Here is an 8,937-nt window from a genome sequence, read left to right as displayed (position 1 = left end):
TCAGGGAGGTGGGGGCTTATAAGGGGTTAGGAGGGGGATGAGTGGGCAAGCTGTCCTAGGTGGTGTGGAGAGGTATGATTGGCTAAAGGTGACATAATAGGCAACTAGAAACATTTTTCCTTCCAAGAGGGAGGAGACTGACATCCCGGTATTAGTTGGCACATCAGAAGAATGGAATTTAAGAATAGCTGTCCCTTTTCCATATAAGGCACGGACCTTGGGGTCTGGTCTGTTCTCCTTTTATGGTATCTCTGTTCTGTTTCCATGTCCTTGTTTTTCCTTCCTCCAGCCTAACAACAACAATGATTTAAAGTCGTGGAAAACAAAAGTTCGCAGTCTTCCATTGAAGAGGAAAGAGGGAGATGGTGGGGAAAAGGTTGGTTAAAAGGGTGGGAAACGTTTGTAGTGAGGCAGCCTCTTCGTGACCTTACGTTTGCATAGTAGGTCTTACTGCTCTCTGTGTGAATGCGGATGTATTCTTTCCTGAGTTTTCTGGCAATGTTCCTGGCATAGCAGAGGCTACAAATCTTTTGCAAATTGGCATATCCTTTTTCTGCTCATGTAAATCAATAAGGAGCAATTGTTCCCTGTTCCTGGACTGAGGCCTTAACTCCATATTGCTGTCTGTGCACTGGTGAAACGTAATCATCTCAGAACCCTGGTACAGACTTAACTGGGTGTGCATTGACAGTGCCTTGTTCTGACTGGGCACTCAATAAATAATTGTTGAATGATACCCAGAATATCAACTCAAAGCTGAGGAACTAGACCGATCCTGTCAGTTCTTTCCACATCCTATGGAGGAGCACCTGGGGAGGACTTGCTATCTGTGTGCATCCCAGGTCTTTGGATTTTGTTTCCTTTCTATGTTCGGTGGGTTCTGTGAAACAGTAAGCCAGACATTCAGGCAGGACATTCGGTGGGGCTGGAACATTCTGGAAGAGTGGAAACTTGATGAGGGGACAGCTATTTCTGCAGCTCTTCTGATATGGGGTGTGTGGCTGGTCAGCCTGGCTGACAGTGTGGGGAGGGAGGGAGGCCCTGACTTGAGCTCCCTGCTCTCTTCTGCCTCTGAAAGGGGCGCTTTCCTGACAAAGAGAAGCAGTTGCTTCAAACCATGTGGCTTTATTGAAATAGATTGTTGCTGGGGCCTTCCCCTTTAAGATAAAGCCAGATAGTGGAGCTGTATTATAATGTTTCAGATAATGGAACACCCATATTCACATGGCTGATCCGCCTCTGTGTTGGACTCATAAAATGGATTTAAAAGTGTGGGCAGAGATTTTGTGATGGCGGTTGGTTGGTTTTCCCCTTGATGTAGTAGCAGCTATTTGGGTTCAATCCTTTGCTTTTGTCATAGTAATTTTGGTTATTTTGTTTCTTGCCCCACAGTTGTGAACTAGTAAGACATTCTTGAAAGGAGTGGAAAGGGAGGTGATGTTCTGAATGGCTTCTGGGAGACAGTCTTGCTCACATCACTTTACTTAAGGTTTGCTCTTTTTGTCTAGTCGTAAGGACAGGATAGAGGGCCCCTCTTAGTGATGCCGGGTTTCTTGTTCACGAAGCCGAAGAATGAGCTCCACAGTCAAGGTAGGAGAGCAAGGTACAGGCTTTTATTTAGAGATAAAGTGAAAGGACAGAGGGAGCCAAGATGGCGGCGTGAGTAGAGCAGTGGAAATCTCCTCCCAAAAACACATAGAGCTATGAAAATATAACAAAGAAAAATCTTCCTAAAATAGAGACCACAGGACACAGGACAACATCCAGACCACATCCACACCTGCAAGAACCCAGCGCCTTGTGAAGGGGGTAAGATACAAGCCCCAGCCCGGCGGGACCCGAGCGCCCCTCCCCCCGGCTCCCGGCGGGTGGAGAGAAACCGGAGCAGTTTTTTTTTTTGGCGAGCGCTTTTTGGAAGCCTTAGAGGGACGGGCCCCCGTTGCTGGGGAGGCAGGGTGGCGGGACCGGTGAGGAGGTGCCTGGGAACAGCGCCGGAGGACAAAGAATATCCCGCGTTTCTCCCTGCGAGACCTGGGGGCGGGTGCCTGAGACCGGTGCCTGAGGACGGAGGAGGTCGCGCGTTTTTCCCCCTTTTTTTTTTCTCTTTATGGCAAGCGCTTTTTGGAAGCCTTGAAGGGACAGGGACCCCAGTGCTAGGGAGGCACGGTGGCGGGACTGGTGAGCGGGTGGCTGGGACCGGCGCCTGAGGACAAAGAATATCCCCCGTTTTTCCCTGCGGGACCGGTGGGCGGGTGCCTGAGACCGGCACTTGAGGACAGAGGAAATCGCGCGTTTTTCCCCTTTTTTTTTTCTCTTTTCTGCGAGTGCTTTTTGGAAGCCTAAAAGGGACAGGGACCCCGGTGCTAGGGAGGCAGGGCGGCAGGACTGGTGAGCGGGTGCGTGGGACCAGTGCCTGAGGACAAAGAATATTGAGCGTTCCTTCCCTGCGGGACCGGTGGGTGGGTGCTTTTTGGAAGCCTTGAAAGGACAGGGACCCTGGTGCTAGGGAGACAGGGCAGCAGGACCAGTGCGCGGGTGCCTGGGACCGGCACCTGAGGAAAAAAAAAAAAAAATCGCGTGTTTTTTCTTTTTTTTTTCCTTTCTGTTCCCTCTCTCATTGTTGCTGTTGTTGTTTTGGTTTGGAGAGTGCTTTTTGGAAATCTTAAAGGGGCAGGACAGGTCACTTAGACCAGAAGCAGGGAATCTGGGGATCTCTGGGCACTCTAACCCCCTGGGCAGCAGGGAGCACAGAGGCCCCTTACGGAGATAAATAGTCTCCTGGCTGCTCCCCCTCTAACGGGGCTCCACCATTTTAGAGGAACAGCCCCAGCCAGGCCAAGCCCACAGCAACAGTGGAGATAAACCCCAAAGCAACTGGGCAGGAAGCAGAAGCCCTATCTGCGCACAGCTGCCCAGCACAAGCCACTAGAGGTCGCTATTCTCCCAGGAAAAGGCTACAAACCAACAAGAAGGGAAGCTCTTCCAGCGGTCACTTGTACCAGCTCTGCAGACTATCTCTATCACCATGAAAAGGCAAAACTACAGGCAGACAAAGATCACAGAGACAACACCTGAGAAGGAGACAGACCTAACTAGTCCTCCTGAAAAAGAATTCAAAATAAAAATCATGAACATGCTGACAGAGATGCAGAAAAAAATGCAAGAGCAATGGGATGAGATGCAGAGAAAAATGCAAGAGCAGTGGGATGAGATGCAGAGAAAAATGCAAGAGCAGTGGGATGAAGTCCGGAAGGAGATCACAGATGTCAGGAAAGAGATCACAGAAGTGAAACAATCCCTGGAAGGATTTATAAGCAGAATGGATAAGATGCAAGAGGCCATTGAAGGAATAGAAGCCAGAGAACAGGAACGTATAGAAGCTGACATAGAGAGAGATAAAAGGATCTCCAGGAATGAAACAACACTAAGAGAAATATGTGACCAATACAAAAGGAAAAACATTCGTATTATAGGGATACCAGAAGAGGAAGAAAGAGGAAAAGGGATAGAAAGTGTCTTTGAAGAAATAATTGCTGAAAACTTCCCCAAACTGGGGGAGGAAATAATCGAACAGACCATGGAATTATACAGAACCCCCAACAGAAAGGATCCAAGGAGGACAACACCAAGACACATAATAATTAAAATGGCAAGGATCAAGGACAAGGAAAGAGTTTTAAAGGCAGCTAGAGAGAAAAAGGTCACCTATAAAGGAAAACCAATCAGGCTAACATCAGACTTCTCAACAGAAACCCTACAGGCCAGAAGAGAATGGCATGATATACTTAATGCAATGAAACAGAAGGGCCTTGAACCAAGGATACTGTATCCAGCACGACTATCATTTAAATATGATGGTGGGATCAAACAATTCCCAGACAAGCAAAAGCTGAGGGAATTTGCTTCCCACAAACCACCTCTACAGGGCATCCTACAGGGACTGCTCTAGATGGGAGCACCCCTAAAAAGAGCACAGAACAAAACACACAACATATGAAGAAGGGAGGAGGAGGAATAAGAAGGGAGAGAAGAAAAGACTCTCCAGACAGTGTATATAACAGCTCAATAAGCGAGCTAAGTTAGGCAGTAAGATACTAAAGAAGCTAACCTTGAACCTTTGGTAACCACGAATCTAAAGCCTGCAATGGCAATAAGTACATATCTTTCAATAGTCACCCTAAATGTAAATGGACTTAATGCACCAATCAAAAGACATAGAGTAATAGAATGGATAAAAAAGCAAGACCCATCTATATGCTGCTTACAAGAAACTCACCTTAAACCCAAAGATAAGCATAGACTAAAAGTCAAGGGATGGAAAAACATATTTCAGGCAAACAACAGTGAGAAGAAAGCAGGGGTTGCAGTACTAATATCAGACAAAATAGACTTCAAAACAAAGAAAGTAACAAGAGATAAAGAAGGCCACTACATAATGATAAAGGGCTTAGTCCAACAAGAGGATATAACCATTCTAAATATATATGCACCCAATACAGGAGCACCAGCATATGTGAAGCAAATACTAACAGAACTAAAGAGGGAAATAGACTGCAATGCATTCATTGTAGGAGACTTCAACACACCACTCACCCCAAAGGATAGATCCACCGGGCAGAAAATAAGTAAAGACACACAGGCACTGAACAACACACTAGAACAGATGGACCTAATAGACATCTATAGAACTTTACATCCAAAAGCAACAGGATATACATTCTTCTCAAGTGCACATGGAACATTCTCTAGAATAGACCACATACTAGCTCACAAAAAGAGCCTCAGTAAATTCCACAATATTGAAATTCTACCAACCAATTTTTCAGACCACAAAGGTATGAAAGTAGAAATAAATTCTACAAAGAAAACAAAAAGGCTCACAAACACATGGAGGCTTAACAACATGCTACTAAATAATCAATGGATCAATGAACAAATCAAAATAGAGATCAAGGAATATATAGAAACAAATGACAACAACAACACTAAGCCCCAACTTCTGTGGGATGCAGCGAAAGCAGTCTTAAGAGGAAAGTATATAGCAATCCAGGCACACTTGAAGAAGGAAGAACAATCCCAAATGAATAGTCTAACATCACAATTATTAAAACTGGAAAAAGAAGAACAAATGAGGCCTAAAGTCAGCAGAAGGAGGGACATAATAAAGATCAGAGAAGAAATAAACAAAATTGAGAAGAATAAAACAATAGCAAAAATCAACGAAACCAAGAGCTGGTTCTTTGAGAAAATAAACAAAATAGATAAGCCTCTAGCCCAACTTATTAAGAGAAAAAGAGAGTCAACACAAATCAACATAATCAGAAATGAGAATGGAAAAATCACGACAGACTCCACAGAAATACAAAGAATTATTAAAGACTACTATGAAAACCTATATGCCAACAAGCTGGAAAACCTAGAAGAAATGGACAACTTCCTAGAAAAATACAACCTCCCAAGACTGACCAAGGAAGAAACACAAAAGTTAAACAAACCAATTACAAGCAAAGAAATTGAAACAGTAATCAAAAAACTACCCAAGAACAAAACCCCGGGGCCGGACGGATTTACCTCGGAATTTTATCAGACACACAGAGAAGACATAATACCCATTCTCCTTAAAGTGTTCCACAAAATAGAAGAAGAGGGAATACTCCCAAACTCATTCTATGAAGCCAACATCACCCTAATACCAAAACCAGGCAAAGACCCCACCAAAAAAGAAAATTACAGACCAATATCCCTGATGAACGTAGATGCAAAAATACTCAATAAAATATTAGCAAACAGAATTCAACAGTATATCAAAAGGATCATACACCATGACCAAGTGGGGTTCATCCCAGGGATGCAAGGATGGTACAACATTCGAAAATCCATCAACATCATCCACCACATCAACAAAAAGAAAGACAAAAACCACATGATCATCTCCATAGATGCTGAAAAAGCATTTGACAAAATTCAACATCCATTCATGATAAAAACTCTCAGCAAAATGGGAATAGAGGGCAAGTACCTCAACATAATAAAGGCCATATATGATAAACCCACAGCCAGCATTATACTGAACAGCGAGAAGCTGAAAGCATTTCCACTGAGATCGGGAACCAGACAGGGATGCCCACTCTCCCCACTGTTATTTAACATAGTACTGGAGGTCCTAGCCACGGCAATCAGACAAAACAAAGAAATACAAGGAATCCAGATTGGTAAAGAAGAAGTTAAACTGTCACTATTTGCAGATGATATGATACTGTACATAAAAAACCCTAAAGACTCCACTCCAAAACTACTAGAACTGATATCGGAATACAGCAAAGTTGCAGGATACAAAATCAACACACAGAAATCTGTAGCTTTCCTATACACTAACAACGAATCAATAGAAAGAGAAATCAGGAAAACAATTCCATTCACCATTGCATCAAAAAGAATAAAATACCTAGGAATAAACCTAACCAAGGAAGTGAAAGACTTATACTCTGAAAACTACAAGTCACTCTTAAGAGAAATTAAAGGGGACACTAATAAATGGAAACTCATCCCATGCTCATGGCTAGGAAGAATTAATATCGTCAAAATGGCCATCCTGCCAAAAGCAATATACAAATTTGATGCAATCCCTCTCAAATTACCAGCAACATTCTTCAATGAATTGGAACAAATAATTCAAAAATTCATATGGAAACACCAAAGACCCCGAATAGCCAAAGCAATCCTGAAAAAGAAGAATAAAGTAGGGGGGATCTCACTCCCCAACTTCAAGCTCTACTACAAAGCCATAGTAATCAAGACAATTTGGTACTGGCACAAGAACAGAGCCACAGACCAGTGGAACAGATTAGAGACCCCAGAAATTAACCCAAACATATATGGTCAATTAATATTTGATAAAGGAGCCATGGACATACAATGGCAAAATGACAGTCTCTTCAACAGATGGTGCTGGCAAAACTGGACAGCTACATGTAGGAGAATGAAACTGGACCATTGTCTAACCCCATATACAAAGGTAAACTCAAAATGGATCAAAGACCTGAATGTAAGTCACGAAACCATTAAACTCTTGGAAAAAAACATAGGCAAAAACCTCTTAGACATAAACATGAGTGATCTCTTCTTGAACATATCTCCCCGGGCAAGGAAAACAACAGCAAAAATGAGCAAGTGGGACTACATTAAGCTGAAAAGCTTCTGTACAGCGAAAGACACCATCAATAGAACAAAAAGGAACCCTACAGTATGGGAGAATATATTTGAAAATGACAGATCTGATAAAGGCTTGACGTCCAGAATATATAAAGAGCTCACACGCCTCAACAAACAAAAAACAAATAACCCAATTAAAAAATGGGCAGAGGAACTGAACAGACAGTTCTCCAAAAAAGAAATACAGATGGCCAAGAGACACATGAAAAGATGCTCCACATCGCTAATTATCAGAGAAATGCAAATTAAAACTACAATGAGGTATCACCTCACACCAGTAAGGATAGCTGCCATCCAAAAGACAAACAACAACAAATGTTGGCGAGGCTGTGGAGAAAGGGGAACCCTCCTACACTGCTGGTGGGAATGTAAATTAGTTCAACCATTGTGGAAAGCAGTATGGAGGTGCATCAAAATGCTCAAAACAGACCTACCATTTGACCCAGGAATTCCACTCCTAGGAATTTACCCTAAGAACGCAGCAATCAAGTTTGAGAAAGACAGATGCACTCCTATGTTTATCGCAGCACTATTTACAATAGCCAAGAATTGGAAGCAACCTAAATGTCCATCTGTAGATGAATGGATAAAGAAGATGTGGTACATATACACAATGGAATACTACTCAGCCATAAGAAGTGGAAAAATCCAACCATTTGCAGCAACATGGATGGAGCTGGAGAGTATTATGCTCAGTGAAATAAGCCAAGCGGAGAAAGAGAAATACCAAATGATTTCACTCATCTGAGGAGTATAGGAACAAAGGAAAAACTGAAGGAACAAAACAGCAGCAGAATTACAGAACCCAAAAATGGACTAACAGGTACCAAAGGGAAAGGAACTGGGGAGGATGGGTGGGCAGGGAGGGATAAGGGGGGGGAAGAAGAAGGGGGGTATTAAGATTAGCATGCATGGGGGGGAGGGAGAAAGGGGAGGGTGGGCTGCACAACACAAAGAGGACAAGTAGTGACTCTACAACATTTTGCTAAGCTGATGGACAGTAACCGTAATGTGGTTGTTAGGGGGGACCTGATATAGGGGAGAGCATAGTAAACATAGTATTCTTCAGGTAAGTGTAGATTAAATATTTAAAAAAAAAAAAAAAAGAAAGAAAGAAAAAAAAGGGGGATTACTCCTTAACAGGATAAAACTATTGGTAAATCAAAGATCAACGCATGCTTTAAATATCCTTAATGTTGATCACTTAAAGGGTGTCAGATGATCAGCTATGGAGGTACTCTTTTCTGATAATATTCCTTTCTCTTAATTAAAAGAAAAAAAAAAAGCAGTTACTGTGTGCTGACCTCCAATGAGTTCTGCACAGTGGTATAGAGGGCATGTCAAAGTGTGGGCAAAGGGTCTGTTTGTTTCTACGCAGAAGATCAAGGCCTAGCTTGGATACCCAGAAAATGAACTAAGATACGATATGAGGAGGAGCTTCCGGCATCAGCACTCTCTGGAGGACTCGTGCCGGGGGATGATCATCAAAAAGCCTCCACAGGGATCCGGACGATGCTGCGGTTGTGGCTGCATCCAGCCCACCATCTCCTGGACTTGCCATGAGAAGGAGGAGGGAGATGTCTAGGCTGGCATGTGCATACAGTGAGACAACGAATTTGACTGGATCTGTACTGTTGGAACTCAACCAGGAGTTGGGAGGGGTGCAAGTTGTAGCACCCCAAAATCTCATGACTATAGACTATCTATGGTTAAAAGAACATATGG

Source organism: Manis javanica, chromosome 10 (genome assembly GCF_040802235.1).
Source record: "Manis javanica isolate MJ-LG chromosome 10, MJ_LKY, whole genome shotgun sequence".
In the NCBI taxonomy this organism is placed as follows: domain Eukaryota; kingdom Metazoa; phylum Chordata; class Mammalia; order Pholidota; family Manidae; genus Manis; species Manis javanica.
Note: the sequence above shows the minus strand (reverse complement) of the source record.